The sequence below is a fragment of the Marmota monax genome, unplaced genomic scaffold (genome assembly GCF_021218885.2).
Source record: "Marmota monax isolate L192 unplaced genomic scaffold, Marmota_monax_Labrador192_F-V1.1 WCK01_AAM20220418_F8-fsc00023, whole genome shotgun sequence".
NCBI classification, from domain to species: Eukaryota; Metazoa; Chordata; class Mammalia; order Rodentia; family Sciuridae; genus Marmota; species Marmota monax.
In genome coordinates this window covers 10,672,860-10,692,337 of record NW_026692907.1, presented here as the reverse complement: position 1 = coordinate 10,692,337, position 19,478 = coordinate 10,672,860, and positions in this window count along the sequence as shown.

Sequence of the window (19,478 nt, the reverse complement as noted above, 5' to 3'; positions counted from 1 at the left end):
TTCCAGGTATATAAGTCTTTAAGATAGAAGCTTTAAAAAAGTTATATCAAGCTGATGTTCTCCAAAAGGTTGCATGGTAATTTTAGGCTTATAAAAATAATATATTGGAGATTTATTTATATCATTTAATGTTCTATAACTGGACCTGTTATCAATAAGATTAATATAAAGTTCTATACACTGGGTACAATTTAAATGTAATATCATATTGTGTTCGCTAGTATTCATGTGACATTAAGCAGCAATATATGTAAACTTTATTTAAAAAAAAAAAAGATCAACTTCAATACTAGAACACTTTACTTAAGATTTATAAAGAGCCCTGGCTTACCTGAGATAAGGCTGTGCCTTCCATCTTACTACATGTCAGAATGACTCCAAAGTAGGCCAAACTTCAGCTAAAGCCCAGTACTCTTAATTTAAGGTGAAACTGACTTTGCTGGATGTTTAAGATCAAGACTTAAACTTAAATTAAAATGGCCAAGAAAACCAATATTTGGCTCTTGCCCTCTGAGTCATTCTGAAATCCAGGGAACAGGGAACTTCTCTAAAGTGCTTTGCAACTCTAGGTCACATAACCTCCTGATCAGGGAGATTATTGAGACCACTGGAGAATGAAAAGCCAATCAGTGCACTTGCTGTGAATAGGAGGGTCATTAGAGACAAGAGACATCCCTGATGCTTCCAAGGGAAGCCACGCGGTCAAGCAAGACCTGGACCCATCCTAGTGCAAATGGAACTAGAAGAACTAAGAAGCTGTTCTCAAGTTCCCCCACAAATGACCCTTATGGGAACTCAGCTGACTCTTAACAATAGATAGAAACAAGGTCAATTTTGACTAGCTTGATCTTAAATACCTACCAAAACCAGTTAAGCCAAAACACAGTCATTCCTGGGGGTAATGAAGGACAAAGAACAGCTAGAAAAGAGGAGACAGCAACTAGGCCAACAGGCTCCATGAGGAATGTTCAGTCAAGTATGGCCTTGGCTTCTTCCCCTCGCAGGACCCCTATTAGTCCTCTTTATGTTTCTCCTAATAGGACCATGTCTATTAAATTGTCTACAGAAGTTCCTGCAAGATCAGATACACAAATTCACCAACCAGTCAGTCAATCAACTACTTCTTTAAGACTACCAGCCCCTGATGCCCAAGACAGGGACCTATGACTCATGACCAACTCCTCTGGCTCCAGAGACTCTGCCCCCACCTAAAACCCTCCCTAACCCCTTTTCCAGGTTTTACAACCCTTCTTTCACTTCCTAGGAATGAGAACTACTCTCCAGCAGGTCCACTCTGCTTGTTCAGTCTGCTCTACAGTATCCCCACAAGGAAGCATCAAACCTAAACTCCCCACACAACAGATGAGGAGCCACCCACCAGGCAAAGACTAGTAGATCAACTTCACTCATGTGCCTAGGCACAAAAAGCTTCACTACCTACTTACTTTGTTTGATACTTTTCAGGTTGGATAGATGCCTTCCCTCCATCCAGGGAAACACCATTGCCTCCATCCTCATTGAGGAGATCATTCCCAGGTTCGAACTTCCCGCCTCCATCCAGTGAGACAATGGTCCAGCTCTCACTTCTCAGGTTGTTCAACTAGTCTCCAAAGGCCTCAACATCACTTGGAGGCTCCACATCTCCCACCAACCCCAACGCTTGGGTAAGGTTGAGAGGCCTAACGGCATTCTCAAAGATCATCTCACTAAACTTGCTATTGAACTTAGGCTCTCCTGACCCAATCTCCTGCCGTTGGCCCTCACCTGATTTCAGGCAGCCCCATAGAGCTCCCTCAGGCCTTAGCCCCTTTGAGCAATTCTATGGATGCCCTTTCTTAACCACCCAAAGCTTTACAGTCACTCCTCCTCTCCTGTGCCCTACCTGCCCTATCTCACACTTCTAACAAACTCCTAAGGGAACATGCAGACCGATGCCTTCCTGTGCCATTTATTGCCTCAATCCCAGCACAACCACAAACTGAATTGGACTCTCTTCAACTCAGTGACTCAGTCTTACTTCAAGAACTGCATTCTCAATCATTGGAACCTCAATGGACGGGACCACATACAATCATACTTACTACCCCAATGGTGAGCAAGCTTTACCAGAGATTGAACCCAGGTTGCTTAAGCACTGAACCACATCCCCAGCCCTTTTTTGTGTTCTATTTAGAGACAGGGTCTCACCCAGTTGCTTAGGGCTTAGCTAAATTGCTGAAACTGGCTTTAAATTGCATCCTCCTGTCTCAGCCTCCTAAGTTACAGGGTTTACAGGCCTGGGCCATGGTGCCAGCCTCCAGCTTCATTATAATGCTCTCTGAGCCCATGACCTGCAATGTGAGGAACCCTATGCTCTTCTCAAGCAACCTGTCTGTTACACCAATCAACTCTGATAAATGTGTAAAGTGACCCAGAATCAGTGTTCTGAACTTTTCATAGGGTGATTAGGTAGAAGTTGTTTGGAGTTCACAGCAAGAGAGATCTTGTGAAAAGCAAAGATATTCAAGACAATCAGAGTCTTGGGGCCTGGAATCCTCTTCTTGAGAACACAGGGAGGGATGTGGTCTTTCCTAGTAGGGTTTGAGTTGGACAATGTTCTGCATAGAACAGTGAGGACCCCTGGAAATGTCACTTACTTTTTTAGTTGTACTTGGGCACAATAGCTTTGTTTTATTTATTTATCTTTATGTTGTGCTAAGGATTGAACCCAGGGCCTTGCATGCACTAGGCCAGCACTCTACCACTGAGCACAACCCCAGCCCCTTTCCTGTCTTTTTGGAGTGACCATAAATGATGGCATAACTGTCAAGAACTGTGAAGTACCTGGGATTTCATCTTTTTTTTTCTTTGTACAAGGCATTGACACAGGGGTGCTTAACCACTAAGCAACATATCAGCCCTTTCTTCTTTTTTTATTTTTAGTTTTAGATGCACAGAATCTTTGTTTTGTTATTTATTTATTTATGTGATGCTGAGGATCAAACCCAGTGCCCCACATGTGCAAGGCAAGTGCTCTACCAGTGAGCCACAACCCTAGCCCCTCTCAGTCCTTTCTTCTTTTTTATTTTGAGACAGGGTCTTGTGAAGTTGAGGAGGCTGACCTCAAATTTGAGATCATCTTGCCTCATCCTTTTATCTCTTGTAATGGGCAGTAGGAGAGTCTGACCCTGCTTTATAAGAAGATACCACTTCTATGTTCCAGGGCTGTTTGCTATACAAACACCCTAAATTGGGTGCACATGCCTGTCATCCCAGCAACTCAGGAAACTGAGTGAGGCAGGAGGATGGCAATCTGAGGCCAGCCTGGATAACTTAGTGAGAGTCTCAAAATAAAATAAGGAAAAGGATTGGGGATGTAGCTCAGTGGCAGAATGCTCCTGAGCTCATGGGTTCAATCACTAGTACCAGAAAAATTAAAAAGAAAAAAGAGAATAAGCAGGTAATATCGAGTCTAGATATGCAGAAAGGTAAGAAACCCCATGGAAAACTGACTCCCGACAATATTCTCAGAGGCACTGTTCCACACTCCCCCAACACAACTGCAGAGAGGGACCTAACCTGATGGCAAAACCACTTTGGACATTTTGTCCATCCAATAGCCATCCTCCTGATAGCCACACAGAGATATTGGTAGATCACTTTCTGATTTTCAAAGTATTTTCACTCACTTATAACTCCTATTCCACAAGACTCTCTATAGCTATTTTCATTTTAGATTTCATTTTAGATAATATTCTTCCCATGAATGTGAATTTTTCTCTACCTGGCCTCTTGCAAGAGGGATGCTCAGCAGTGATCAAGGCCAACCTATTCTTATTCCAGAGGAAACACATGTGCTCTAGGAGAGAAAGGGATTTTCCCTAGCTCTCCCAACAAGGGATGGGAATTCATAGCTGCAGCTGTCACCTGTGGCTACCCTGGGGCCTCTACATATGAGGACAGGTGGAGAGGCCATGTAAAATGGAATGGAGTGGAGAGTCTCCTAGGAATAAGCTACTTTTTTGTCTTTGTATCTCTATGGTCAGTGCAGAGCCCAGCGACCACTAGGACTCTGTAAATGACCACTGAATTGTGTGTGGAGTGTATTGATCTGGACCACAAAGACGGTGAGGGAAGAAGGGACCCAGAGTCAAGCAGAGGGGCAGAAGGGAGGGCAAGCTGCAAATGCCATTTGAATTAACTAACAGTTGGGGAGAGGGGTCTGGATGGAAACTCACAGTTGGGTTCATCCAGTGAACAAGCATTACCTTGGGGCTGAGTAGAACACACCAAAAATTCATACAGGCTTCTCTGGAAAGATGCGTCTGGGTTTCAAAGAAGTGGGGGACCAGGACATGTAGTAATGCACACCACAAACTGGGCAATTGACATACACCATCTCCAACCTGCATGAAGACCCTGACAGGTAACACATGCCCAGGGCTTGCTGAGGACCCCGTTCTCACCACAAGTCCACCAGACCAAGAATGCTGGTCATTCCTGTCTTCCCTGATCAGGGAGAGATATGGAGGATATCTTGCACAAATTCATGTGGGTCTTAAGTGACAGAGCCTGGATTTTTCTGATTCGAAGCCCCCTTTCTTTTTTCAAAGCCCCAGGGCACTGAACAGGGCAGCAGAATGCACAGGGACTACAGATTGGAGTTGTAATCAGCCAGCACAGCAGCAAACTCATCCTCAGCACTTTTTAGACATGGCATTCAGAGCCACAAGGAATCTGAAAGGAAGGAAAACACAGTCTTTGCCTGATTCTTTCCATCTTACGAAGCCCAGTATCCCATCAGAGAGAAAGCGCTGACCTGCCTGGAATGCAGGAGAACCACAGGGGCAAAATATAATCAATTCAGGCTGGGGTTGTGGCTCAGTGGTAGAGCACTCACCTAGCATGCGTGATGTACTGAGTCCAATCCTCCGCACCCCATAGAAATAAAGATATTGTGTCCACCAATATCTAAAAAATAAAATATTAAAATATATATATATATATATATATATATATATATATAAAATAAATTCTTGTAAGAGGACTATAGGAAAATATCAACATGTAAATAGTGTATACAAGGAAGATGAGAACAGGAAAGAGTAAAATGAATCAGACATAACTTTCCTTCCTTCACATATGAATACACAACCAGTGTAACTCCCCGTCATGTACAACCACAAGAATGGAAAGGTACACTCCTTATATGTATAGTATGTCAAAATATGCTCTAGTGTCATGAGAAATTAAAAAGAACAAATAAAAAATTTTTAAATAGTATGTATAAGAAAATTTATGGGAAATAAGATAGTGTTCATTTTTAATCAGAAAAATTACCACCACACGTTATTCTAATTACATTCTTTATCTTATGTGATTCCCACAAAAGTCCTGTGAGATACACACAGAAAGTCCATTCATTTGTAAACAAAGTTAGGATACAGGGAAGGCAGTGAGGCAGCTCGGGTTCCATGCTGGTGGCTGGCAGAGCTGGAGATAGGACTCTTATTCTGATTCTCTTGCTGTGTCCACCCGTGATCACAGAGATGTCAACAACTACAGATTAGAAATAGCCACAGGGACATGAGATCTTCTTGAAACAAAGGCTTCTGGGTATCATTAATCTAAAAAGGCCAGAAGGGTGGAGCAGACCAAGTCTTCCTGGGGTAGGCTGGGCCAGGGCAGTGATAGGAAGGCAGGCCTCTGAAGCACTCAACCTTCATCTCCCCCATGGCTCCACATATATCAGTGCTGGGTGCTAGGTACTGTGGAGACAGAGACAAAGATGACAGTCCCTGCCAACAACTCTACAGTCCTTGAGAACAGAAGAGATTCATAAGCTGTGATGCCCAGTGTGATGAATCCCACCTGTGTTGGTGGTGGCTGGTTGGAAAGCCTTTAGAGCAGATGGAGTACCTGACTAGCACCCTGGGGAAGTAGAATTCTGCCAGACAGAGAAGGAAAGCCACATTGGAAGGAATGGTCATTTTCTTGAGGAGTCCCTGCTGAGCACCCCGGCACTGGCAGCATCCTCACCATATCCCCCTTGCCCTGTGTGCAGGGAGGCCAGACCACCCTGTTGCTGGGGGTCAGTTACGACCAGGAGGACATGGTCCAAGTTCTACTGAGCTGCCAGGCAGAGGTCAACCTGCAGGATCACAATGGATTTTGGGCTCTCGTGCTGGCCTGTCACCATGGCAATGCCGACCTGGTGCACCTGCTCCTGGCCCACTCGGCCTGTGACAGCAGCCTGACAAGGTGAGACTTATGGACAGTTAACAAGTAGGTTAGTGTTTAACTTCTGGTCCTGAAAAGTGCCTTGATGGCCAACAGAATCCAAGAAACCACTGTGATAGTAAAAGCAAATGTGACTCCATTTTGTTTTGTGACTCCATTCTGTAAAACAACCATTCCAAGTACAAGGGTCATGACTGGGACAAGATGTTCTTTTCCTTTTGCTATAGAAACCCAAGAACATGGAACTACCTAATGGAGCATTGTTTCTGTAACTAGGGTAACGGGGCTCTGTTTCTCTAACTGGGGTGATTGGGCTAACTGTGATTGGTTAGGCTTCCCACTTGACTGCACTCTCCCACTTCTGTAACCTGGATTTCTTGCATTGGCTAGACCCCCGAACAACCCTATTGTGGTTTTCAGGCTTATACCAAGTGCCCTTGCAATTTTTCAGGGCTGATAAGGGGAACAACTTTACATTCTGGTCATTTGTCACTGGTGTGCTTTCAATAAAGTCTTGATTCGATTATATGTGAGTGGTCTGGAAGTCAGTTTATGAAACCCCGGGACAAAGCTTTAACTATAACACCATATGGTGGTAGCAAGAAAAAATCAACAAGGCTGTTGTAGATTTAAATAAGGCAATACTGTGCTTGGAGCCAGACGCCTGGGAAACCTACAGCTCTGAGCAACTGGATGAAGGAGCAAACTTTACAGAGTCATCTCTCATAATTAAACTGGAAATACCTCTCTGATACTGATCCACTCTGAAAGCTGGCCCATTCCACCGAGCCAGCCTGCAAAGTCACCCTTTTAAACCCATGTTTCTTAAATAAAGGTCTCAGTATGGTGAGCACATTGATGACGACAAGGACGACGAGGATGACGACAACAACGAAAACTAACCTGTGCCAAAATCATTTAAACCCCACGATGACTTTCTGAGGTTGATATATAGCTGCTGCCAATTTGCTAGAGGAAACCGAGGTCCCAAAAGGTAAGATGCATGGGGTAAAGTACCCAAGATCACACAGCTGGTGGAACCCACCTCCCTTGAACTCCTGAGCCCAACATCCAGCTCTTCCATCATCCTAGTTTTTGTCCCATGGAAGCGACATGTCTCTAGATCACAGGTGAATCTTCTGCACCTTTCAGAGAGCCTACTGCATATCAGCAAATGAATCAATATCTGAATAAGTGAACCCCAATGTTTGGAGACCAATCATCATAAAGTACAGGAGCTTTGAGCTTAAGCCCAGTACAGGGGGAAAAAAAATGCAAATTGCTTTGGGCAGTGGGAGCCAATGAAAAATTTCTGAATAGTGGGGCCATTTGTTTTGATTTACTTCTTCTGATGATCACAGGGGGAGACTGGAAGCAAAGGGATCAGTGGGAAGTTTCTTATGAGACACTGGGTATAGAGCAATTTGGGTGGGGATGAAGACAGAGCCCTGCAGGAAAGGAATCAGGAACTGGGGCATGCCAAGATGGGGTGACATACCCATGGAGAGGCATCAGAAATGGGTGACAGGAGAATGGTGGTACCATTGTCCACCATATCTATGTTCTCTTCCTCCTTAGTAATACAACTCGCAAATTATAGCTGGGCACATAACCACCCAGGGGACAGACACCATTTCCCAGCCCCACTTGAGTTTGGTGTGGCCAAGCAACTAAGTTATGGCTAATGAGCTCTTAACAAGGCAATGGAGGTAAATTCTGGCTCCTGCACTTAAAGTGAAGGGGATGCATTTTCCCCCTCTGACTGGCTGGAATATGGTAACCAGAGCTTGATCCATGAAGATGAGGCCCACACCTGAGGGATGATGGAACAGTGAGTCAGAAGCAGCCTCGTCCCCATCCAATCTGCTCTGGACTACTCATTCCCTATTTGATATTTGAGCAAGGAATAATACTCTAACTTGTTTAAGACACTGTACATTTGGATCTCTGTTGAGTTGGACAAATGTCCTCAGAACCCTGTGGCAATCTCAAGGGTCTAATGCTATACCATAAGTTGACTTCATCATTGAAAAGCTTAGGAAAGCCTTTTGGAAGGAGCACCATGGCAAAGCTAGGTACAGTGGATGTCTCCTTCTGGTACCATCCCCTGTTCATGCCCACAGTAAAAGCACTCAGCCCAAAGACCTGTAGAAAGGGGTCATCTGACAGATGCCTGAATAGAAAATGGGTCCCCTAAAGTAGCCAGTAAACCAGTGAGTTTGAAATGACGTGGTGTGGAAATCGATGCAAAGCCATTGAATTATCTGAGCTTTTTGAAAACAAAAACATGTAGAGTTTCAGGCAATAATGGTAGATTATTGTCAGAGAGTGCAACCACAGAGTGCAAGAGACATGAGGACAGAAGCATGAGTAGAGGTCAAGACAATTTGAAGGTAGGAGCAAGAAGGAACTAGGAGTGGGCATCAGATCAAGAGCAAAGAATAAGCTTATGGAGTAGCTGCCTCCTGGACTACCTACCAAGTTCCCCTGGCCTGGAAACCTCCCTTCCTAGACCCATCCCTCATCCCAGGACTGTACCAGTAAGCTGCCATGTTCCTGCAAGAGAACTAACTTGGCCTCTGGCCCCCAGAAAACAGGTACCAGACATTACCTGTGCCAATCAGAAACTTAGGAGCTGGGATTTAGAAGAGGGCTTCAGCTCCCTTCTGGTGTCCAGGTTGTAACATGTGGATCTCAGAAGCTACTGGTGCCAGGGTCAGCCATGTGGGCTGAGGGTCACAAGGAACTCTTCAGATGGAAAGACTGGAGCAGATGCTCAGAGCAGAGCAGTGGTGAGAGACTACTTCCTGATGTGACCAGGTCAACCCTTGCTCCATGAAGGCTCCAATGCATACCTCCCTTGCCTTCAGTAACTGCCCTAGGTGAGTGTCTTTCCCATGCCCCCTCTGGGTATGCAGCCTGCGGACGCCAACCAAGGCCTGGTGTCTACTCAGATGTCTCAGGGTTTGGATCCCAGTTGGGCCACTTGGCCATTCAGGCTCTTGAAACATATCATTCTACCATCCCCTTCCACTCACCCTCTCCTCCCCCCTCTCCCCCCTCCTCTCTGCTCAAAACTGGGATGGCAGTTCCTCCTCTGTCCTTGCAAGCATTTAATTAGCTAGAACACTCAGCACAGTGCTTGGCTCAGGGCAGAGCTCTGCAGAGAGCTTTCCCTTCCCCTAGACCTGGCCATGTGCTTAGCAGCTTGACCTCCCCAGGTCCACCAGCCCTTCACATCTGAGGGCTTCATATCTGTGGATTCAACCAACTGTGAATTGAAAGATGTATTTCATGTGTACTAAACACATACAGGGTATTTTTCTTCTCATGAATCCCTCCACAATATAGTAGAACAACTACTTACATAGCACTTACATTGCATTAGGTATAAGTAATGTAGAGACAATTTAAAATATACGAGAGCCTGGTGTGGTGGTGTATGCCTATAATCCCAGAGGCCCAGGAAGCTGAAGCAAGAGGATCATGAGTTCAAAGTCAGCATCAGCAACTCAGCGAGGTACTAAGCCACTTAAGCAACTAAGCAAATCTTGTCTCTCAGTGGTTAAGAACCCCTGGGTTCAATCACTGGTGAAAGAAAGAGAGAGAGAGAGAGAGAGAGAGAGAGAGAGAGAGAGAGAGAGAGAGAGAGAGAATGAATATAGGAAGTTCAATCCATAGCACTTCAAAATAAATAAATTAAGAAAGTGTCGGGTGGTGGGAAGGTTATATGCAAATACTATACATTTTGTTTGTTCATTTGTCTTTCTTTTCTGGTGTTGAGGGTTGATCCCAGGGCTTCAAACATGCAAGATAAATGCTGTACCACTACTGAGCCCTGACATTTTTAAAAATTAATTTTTATTTATTTATTCTTTTTTATTCCAAAAACACAACTTTTCATTTCTATGGTTGTACATGATGTAGAATTAAATCATTTGTGCATTCATACTCATACATAGGGGTAATAATGTCCATATCATTCTACCATCTCCCCCCGACTCACCCTCCCCTTCCCTCCCTCCCTTCCTTCCCCTCTGTTCAATCCAGAGTTCCTTCTTCCCTTGCTCCCTGCCCATTATGGATCAGCATCCTCTTAGAGAAAACATTTGGCCTTTGGATTTTGGGGATTGGCTTGCTTCACTTCATATGATATTCTCTATTTCCATCCATTTACCTGTAAATGCCATAATTTCAGTCTTCTTTAAAGCCAAGCAATAATTCATTGAGTATATGTGCCACAGTTTCATTATCCATTCATCTACTGAAGGGCATCTAGGCTGTTTCCACAGTTTAGGTCTTGTGAATTGAGCTGCTATAAACAGTGAGGTGCCAACCCTGCCATTTTATATTAGGCACTTGAGCATCCACAGATTTTGGTTTCCTCAGGGATTCTTAGAACCAAGGCCCCTCCAACACCAAGGACAACTGTACTTAGAACTGCCCAGGCATTGATTCTAATGACTTCATACACAGCCATGTACTTCTCACAATAACCTTATAAGGTAAGTACTGATGTTATTTCTGTTTTCTATATGAAGAAACTCAAGCACAGAGAGGTTGAGTAACTCATCTGAGGCCACCTGCCTAGTAAAGAGCAGGTCTGGGATTTCAAGCCAGCTGATCAGGCTTGGAGACTACACCCCACAGTCATGCACCAGAGCACTTCTTGCTCCCTTCTCAGTTCCCCAGGCTGGGGAAACTGTGCCGGGCAGCAGGGGGTGAACACTGCTGAAACAACAAAGCTGCTTCAGGGACCCAACATTGAGTAAGTCACTGACCTGCAGGTCCTGCTGGGTGGCCACTGGACAGAGAGGACAAACAAACAGGCAGAGTGTTTAAGACTGGAACTGTTGAGATGTTGGAATGTCCATGTGCTGAAGGTTTCTAGAAAGAAAGGGGCCTCTGTCCAGAGCACAAATGTGTGAACCCCACATTTCCTCAATTGCCCCTAAGGAAGAAATTCCCTATATTGTAGTTTAGATCAGTTTCTTTTCTCTTTTTGTCTTTTAATTTTTTTATATTGAAAATCTTTATTTTATTCATTTATTTATATGTGCTGCTGAGTACGAACCCAGTGCCGTACACATGCTAGGCAAGTGCTCTACCCTGAGCCACAACTCCAGCCCCGAGATCAGTTTCTTTACCACCAACCCCCATCCTGGAGAGAAATGGGTCTGGAGCCCCAGGGAGCCCAGCTGGTGTTCCAGGGGGTCCATGACATCCTCTCTATCTCTATCTTTGGCCTCCATCCCACTTCCATGCTTGGGGAAGGCTAGAAATAGGTCCTAGGCCTCTGATCCAGGGAAGTCCACTGTCTTGTTGGATAGAGGGGTGACTGGGCAGCACCACATACCCTGTGAGACCCACACCATCAGAATCCCTTTAGCCCTGGCCAGAGCAGTGGTGTATACCTTGATTCCAGTGATGCAGGAGGCTGAGGCAGAAGGATAGCGATTCAAGGTCAGTCTCACAATGATCCTAACTCAAAATAAAGAATGTAAAAAAGGACTGAGGGTGTAGTTCAGTGGTGTAGCACCTGGTTCAATCCCCACTACCCATCCCCCCTCAAAATCACTTCACTCTCCTTGAATGCCTCCAGGCTCCTGAAGGTAGGCCAGGGAGAAGGGAGGGAGGTCCATGGGGATGGCACCCACCTTCATAGGAAGTCCAGAAAAGTGTCAGTTGGCTCTCCAAAGCATGGGCCAGATTTGTGCTAGGTCCTCAGTTTGAGGGCTCTCACCAATTCCTAGGTATATGAAAAGCCCCACCCAATGCCATTCCCCCTGTATCAATCCTCTTCGTAACCCTATAAGGCTCAAAGCTATATGGCCTATATGTGCTGGAACCAGGATTGACAGAGAGTGACATTCACACCTGGATGAAACTCCATGAATCTACCACACCACCCCAGTTCAGCCTCACTTTCATGTGGACACTTCCGTCTGAGTAGCGCATGGGAAGGTAAAATGCAGCATGTCCCAAACCATCATCAAGAGCTCAACACAGGGGACCCCTTGAAACCAATTCCTCCTCCAGTATTTCCTCTCCCAAGAGCATATTCAAAACCTGCACAGTTAACATAGAGCACTCTGATGTGTAGAAGTCATTCCCCACCCACGAAGCAATTCTCCAGGAGCTACCAATGGTGCACCATCTACCTGGAGTCGAGTCAAATCCCACAGGTTAAGGGCTCAGTGCCAAATGCCTACAATCTGTGGGTTTCTCTGGTGTCTGATTTCCATTTTATTTCCCTATTAATTCAATTTTACTGGGACAGTGGGTTGAATGGTGGCCTTTAAAAAGATGTGTCCACATCTTATTTCACATTCATGTGAATGTGATCTCATTTGAAAAAGGGTCTTTGGAGATGTAATTAAGGATCTCAGAATGAATGACCCTAGATTATCCAGATGAAGTTAAGTCCAATGACAAATTCATATAAAAGACTTTCAGAGGACAGACACTTGGAGGCCAACTTAGGATAGAAGCAGAATTGGAATGAAGCACCCACAATGCAGAAGAAACCTGTAGCCAGAATCTAGTGGAGACAAAGACCTAGAACTATGAGAGTAAATTGTGTGGCTTTAAGCCACACTGTGTGTGGTAATTTGACATGGCTGTCCAAGAAAACTCTTAAAATGGTATTGATGAAAGTGTTGGTCAGCCACACATTTTGAGGGGAAGCATATTTTTTCTCTTTTCATATGTGGTAGTAGAGATTGAACCCAGGTTGCTTCACGAATGAACTAAGTTCCCAGCCCACTTTATTTTTAATTTTGAGATGGGTTCTTGCTAAGATGCCCAGACTGGCCTGAAATGTGCAGTTCTCCTGCTTCAGACTCCCAGGTTGCTAGGATTACAGGTTTGGCCAGTATGCATGGCAGCATTTGGTCATTCTTTCTCTCTCCCTTTCTCTTTCTCTCTTTCTTTCTTTCTTTCTTCTTTCTTTCTTTCTTCTCTCTTTCTTCTTCTTTTTTCTTTCTTTATTTTATGTGCCAAGAATTGAACCCATGAGCACTTAATCATATCCCCAGCCCTCTTTTTTTTTTTGGTGGTGGTGCTGGGGATTGAACCTGGGGCCTTGTGCATGCAAGGCAAGTACTGTACCAACTGAGTTATATCCCCAGCCCTTTTTATTTTTTATTTTGAGACAGGGTCTCCCTAAGTTGCTCAGGGGCTTGCTAAATTGTTGAGATTGATGATTGACTTTTAATTTGTGATTCTCCTGCCTCAGCCTCCCATGTGCTGGGACTACAGGCATGTGCCACAGTACCTGGCTAGAATTTGTTCTTAATAGAATATAAGAAGCTGTTCTCACATCCTCCTGCTAGACTGTGTGGCTCATTTTCCTCTCCTCTAGGAATTTCCCATATGGTGTCTTCTGCCTCTTTGGTGTCTCCATGCCCAGTATCTGCATCTTTCTCAGGATTCTCTAGTCTTTTGAACATAGGTTCCAAAATACCTTGAAAAGTAGTCAAGTTTTAAAAGGTCATCTCCAGTGGGCATGCTGTCCCAGAAAGTCAACAGATGGCGCAGTTGAGCTCATAGCTGCTACCCCAGAGAAAGTCATGAACTGCAATAGAAAAAAGCAACAGTGGAAAAACAAAAAACAAAAACAATTTTCCCCCTCTTCCCCCCAAAAGAAAAAAATCCAACTTACCTATTTGAAGTAATAAAGAAACAAAAAACAAATAAATAAATAAATAAATAACCCAGCCTGGTGAGGTGGTGCACATCTGTAATACCAGAGGCTCAGGACTCTGAGGACCAAGGATCCTGAGTTCAAGGTCATCCTCAGCAATTTAGAGAGGCCCTCAGCAACTCTGTCTCTAAATAAAATATGAAAAAGGACTGGAGATGTGGCTCAGTGGTCAAGCGCCTCTGAGTTCTATCCCCAGTACCAAACAAACAAACAAACAAACAAAAACCACAATAAATTATGAACCATACTTGGTGGTAAATGCCTGTAATCCCAGCAACTCCAGAGGCTTAGGCAAGAGGATCACCACTGGAGGCCAGTCAACAACTGAGTGAGACCCTAAGCAATTTAGCAACACCCTGTCTCAATTTTTTTTTAAAGGGCTGGAGATATGCTTCAGGGGTTAAGTGCCTCTGGTTCCATCAATCCCTGGTACCACAAAATAAATAAATAAATAAATCCCCCCAAGAGTAGATGAAAGAAGGCAATAGTGTTATAGCTCAGAAGATAATGATTAAGAAATATTGAAAATTTAATTAGTAAATATAAAATCTGTATCACTGAACAAGATGGGGATTGGTAACTAGCTTAAGAAAGAAAGGGGGAAGAAGAAAAAGGAGAGAGCAAAAACACAAAATTAGAAATAATAAAGGGAAAATTTCTCCATATGTAGAGGAAATATAAATAGACTTTAGACTGTTATGTATTATTTTAATAAATTTGAAAGCCCACGCATGCATGATCTTCTATAAACACGTGTATTAATAAAATTAGATTAGAAAAAAATAAAGCCTAAAGAATATGAAAGAAAATGTTAAAATTCTCCTCAAAAACCCTAGTCTGATGTAATTTTATATGCAACTCTTTAAATAGTCAAAGAATAGATATTATGTGCATTTTAAACTATTCAAAACAATACAGCAATAAAGGAACCATTAATGGACTTTACAAAATCAATCAAACATGTCACTCATCTGGGAACCTAGTAAAGACAACTACGGACCAATTTTACTTGTAATTAGATATGAAAACATTTTAAAGTAAAAAAAGTTGGGCGTGGGGCACTCACATCTCACCTGCATACACACAGCTGCCTTCCCACCTTGGGCTCCTCTGGGCTCCCTTCAGTGTTTCCTCTCTTCCTCTTCTATGTAAGGACTCTAATCACATCATGAGGGTCCACACTCATGACCTGATCTAAACCTAATTACCTCCCAAACCCAGCCTCCAAATATGAAAATATTGGAGCTTCAACACATGAATTTTGACTAAACACATCCTGTTCACAACAACATATTATTAAATAACAAAATATTTTAAATGATAAATTATCCTTATGAATTGCAAAAAGCCATCTCTGGTGAGTGTGATACTTGAAGATCAACAGGTGGCATGGGTGAGCCCACAGGAAATAATTCTCTAAATCCAAGGAGGATGAGTTTAATGCTAAAGTGCAGCATTTCTGATAATATCAGGTGTAAGATAATGCCTGACATTACAAATATTATTGAACATTGTTCTAGAAATTCTTCCAAGTCACTCTTGGCAAGGACTGAATGAAAAGTATAATTAGTAGGTGGCTGCAAAACTGTCATTACTAGCCAGGTGTGGCAGTGCAGTCCTGCATCCCAGAGACTGGACACTCAGAAGGATGGCAAGTTTGAGGCCAGCCTCAAATACTTAGTGAGATCCTGCCTCAAAATAAAAAGGACTGGAGATATCTGTTCAGTCATAGAGCACCCCTGAGGTTAACCCCAAAAGAACAGGAAACCGACCAAGCAAACCAAACCCTCTCTCATGTCAAATTAATGCACTAGAAAAGAAGCAGGGTTTTTATTTATTTATTTATTTATTGTTCTCCTTTTTCTTCTTGCTTGGTATGGAAGATTGAACCCCCCTGGACTACATAAGTCACTTGAGAGACCTCTCCAGCAAGAATTACATCATACTTGAAGAAGTCAATCGCCTTTTGCCCAAAATCTATGTACCAAATGAGAGAAACTATGCCTGGAAAAGAAATCTATTAGTGCAATCTGAAAAATATATTGAAATATATTTAAGATATTCAGATAAATAAACGAAAACAGAAGGAAGAGGTGACTCTGCCAGCCAGTCCTGGGCCAATGAGGCACATAGCTTTAGCCACATGCTGTGGTTGGGTCCCCTCCACAGCCCCAACACCCATCTACTCAATGTGACTTCCCCTTTGGGATCCTTGTATGTCAAGGCACCATAACCCACTCCTACAGCATTCCCTGAATATGAATTTCTAATAGGAGAGGTTGTGAGGCCTCAGTCCATTCCTACTAAGAAGGTTCCATGTTCCTTTAGACTGTTCTGCCACTTCATCCAGAACTCAGTACAGCAAGGTATGTGGGAAGGAGTAGTGATCTTGACAGAGACAGAAAACATCCTCTTCTTTTCTTCCTCAAGTGGCTCATGGCCACTCCCATGGTATCCTGCTTCTCGCTTTCTTTTTCCTTTTTCTTTTATTTATTTATTTATTTTTATGTGGTGCTGAGGATTGAACCCACTCTGCCACTGAGCCACAATCCCAGCCCACTTTTTTTTTTCCTTTTTAAAATTTTCATCATTTTAGTGGCACTGGGGATTGAACTCAGTGGGCCCAAACCACTGATCTACTTCCCCAACCTGTTTTTATTCTTTATTTTGACACAGCATCTCTCCAAGTTGCTTAGGGCCTCTCTAATTTGCTGAGGCTGGCCTCTAACTTGTTATCTTCATGCCTCAGCCTCCTGCATCTCTGGGATTACAAAGATGCACCACTGTGCCCAGCACTTGTCTATTTCTTGTTAAATCCAATTCAGGGTCATCCCTTATATTTTGTACATGAATACAAACATCACTCAGGAAGGAATAATTTGCATACATGGTGAGCTGGGCTCTCTCCAAAACACCTTATACATTTAGTTTTTTTTTTTTTTTTCCATGTGGAATGTAGAGAAATCATATTGGGAATACAGGAAAGAGTTTGGACTTTCTAATTTCAAAGATCAACTTTTTTAATTGCTTGTCAAGAAAATTGAAAAAGCTCCATCCAGTATTCTGCTGTCCCTAAGAGACTATCAATCTTCCAGCCTTATCAATGTGACTCTACAGTGTAGCTAGTTTTTTTGTTTGTTTGTTTGTTTTTTTGGTAGGGGGAGATGTACCAGGAATTGAACTCAGGGGTACTCAACCACTGAGCCACACCCCCAGCCCTATTTTGTATTTATTTAAAGAGAGGGTCTCACTGAGTTGCTTAGCACCTCACTTTTACTGAGGCTGGCTTTGAACTCATGATACTCCAGTCTCAGCCTCCAATCCACTGGGATTACAGACATGCACCACTATGCCTGGAAATGTAGCTGATTTTAAAGATAATGAAAAAATAATAAATAAATAAAGAGAATGAAAGGACTATTTTATCTTAAACTTGGGGGTGGGGCAGAGACAACTTCTTGGTGGAGGCAACAGCTGAGAAGTGGAAAGAATTCCCAGATGAGGATGGGAAGAAGGGCTTTGCAAATGTGGGACCCAAGGAGAATCAGGTAGAAGGAAGGACATAGTTCACTCAGAACTGCTAGTCCAGAGTGGTTGGGGGGGGGGGGGGACATGGAATGAAAGATGGGAGAAATTGCTTAGTGTCTTTAGAAATCTCTCTTGCCTTGTAGCACAAACCTGCAATGCCAACTACTTGAGGGAAGTTGAGGCAGTAGGACTTCAAGTCAGAGCCCATCTTGGACAATTAAGGGAGACCTTGTCCCCAAATAAAAAGGGCTGGAGATGTAGCTCAGGACTAGAGTGCCCCTGGCTTCACCCTTTGCCTGGACTTAATTTTGAAACTTGCTTTAACTGTCTTTTGAATATGTACACCTTTTAAAATTCAAATTTCCTGAATTAGAACACAAATTCTAGAATAACAGAGTATAACATTTGCCTTTCTTTACAGCAGAGTCTATTCTTGGTCTGGAGAGACCTACTGTAGGGCAGCCATATACAAATTTGGAATTAGATTACAAACAGATTACAATTGAAACTCATTAGTATTATGCCCCTGGTGCACCTGGGCTGTACTCTAAACAAAGAGGCCTTCTCCCCCCCCCCTTTTTTTTTTAACTGGGGGATTGAACCCAGAGAGGCTTAACCACTGAGCCATATCCCCAGTCATTTTTTAAAATATTTCCTTTAGAAACAGGGTCTCACTAAGTTATATAGGGCCTCATGAAACCACTGAGGCTGGCTTTGAACTTGCAATCCTCCTGCCTCAGCCTCTTAGCTGCTGGAACTACAGGCATGCACCACTGCACCCAGACCAGAGGCCTCCACTTGTAAGGCTCTGGACCTGGAGATAGAGTGTAGGAATAAAGAAGAGGATTTGTTGAGGCAGATCCCAACCCCCTTCTTCTTAAGGGATCTAGCACATTTTGCTGGAGGACTTAGGAGTTTTGCATCAGGTAATTGCATGTTAATTTCTCAACAATTTGCTATCAAAGCCCAAAATGTTTCAATAGATTGAGTCCACGTGTTCATGGAGAGGTGGAGAAAAGAACTTGCTGTCAGCCCCATCTAGATCACTGTCTCCCCAGTGCCAATACCTGTAGCTCTGTTGACACTGGGGGAAGGAAGTTTTCTATTGATTTTAACTCAAAAAGGTATGCAAAATTCAAAAGTGCCTGTTCTGCAGTGGTTAGGAATAATCACCCTGTGAGCACCTACTAAATTCCATTGTGGATAAGATTATATTAATGCTTTTGATTTCATTCCCTCATAGCTTCCTTTGTGGTTCAGTGTTGAGTCTGTCTGTTTTACACTTGTTTTATAAGAGTTTTAAGTCCAAGGAGTCTAAATTTGCATCAAGCTTGGTAAACACTGGAGGATCCCACAAGCAGCTAGTAATTTGATCTGCAGGGCTGGGGGTGTGTATTTCAGTGGTAGAGTATCTGCCTGCATGTATGAGGCCAAGATCTAATCCCAGCACTGAGAGAGAGAGAGAGAGAGAGAGAGAGAGAGAGAGAAGGGAGGGAGGAAGGAAGTAAAAAGGTTGTGGGGAGAAAATGTGATCAGCAGTGAGATTCCCCTCTTACAATGCTCTATCCAAAGAAGATGCATGCAGATTATTTGGAGGCAGGTATTCAGGTCTTTTTCTTTGGTAGAGCAGTGGGCTTTCCAACCAGAACCTGCTTTCATATAAAACTTGCTTGCTTTTGATGGAGGTGGCTGTTGGAGGCCCACTAAGTTAGCCTCCTTGGGACAGGGAGAAAAAGAAGGAGGTCAAAGCAGAAGTCTCCAGGCACAGGAATGCACAGGCCCTGTACCCCAGTCCTGCTGGCCCCAACTTGTGGGGTGCATGTGAAGTCAAGGTGCGGCAGTGGTGCTGGTTGCAAATGAATTGGGCAGGCCAGGTGGCCAGGCCTGGTTGCAGTCTGAGCCAGAATCTAGAGTCTCAGGGGTTTCCAGCAGCAGCATGTGAACCTCCACAAAGGAGAAGGAAAAAATTATGCATCAAAATCTTTAAGCCAGGCATAGTGGTGTATGCCTCCAATTCCAGTGACTC